The sequence below is a fragment of the Myotis davidii genome, unplaced genomic scaffold (genome assembly GCF_000327345.1).
Source record: "Myotis davidii unplaced genomic scaffold, ASM32734v1 scaffold274, whole genome shotgun sequence".
NCBI lineage: Eukaryota > Metazoa > Chordata > Mammalia > Chiroptera > Vespertilionidae > Myotis > Myotis davidii.
Genome location: NW_006285613.1, coordinates 1,410,555 through 1,410,988, shown reverse-complemented (window position 1 = coordinate 1,410,988; position 434 = coordinate 1,410,555).

Here is a 434-nt window from a genome sequence, read left to right as displayed (position 1 = left end):
AGGAACCGGAGGAGGGGAGTTATGGGGGGAAAAAAGAGGAACAAATGTAATAATCTGAACAATAAAGATTTAATTTAAAAAAAAACTGGTTTCTTCTTCCATGAAATAGGACTAATAGTAACATTTATTCACATCATTTTAGAACTAAACCAAATAATGTCCAGTAGAGAATCTAGCACGTACCTGATGTTTACTAAACCTTAGCCATTATAGCCATAATAATTAATGTTATTATTATTAAGATCCTAATGATCAACAGTAATAAAGTACAGCAATGCTAGAATATCCCCAAATAGAAGACAAGTGTAAAAATCACATTTGGTCCTGGAATATCATCTAAAGCTAATATTTCAGTTCGAGTGTGACTTACTTGGGGTTGGAGAGAGAATGAAGAAAAGATAGGGGAGGGAGACCAAGCGGAAAAACAAACAAAC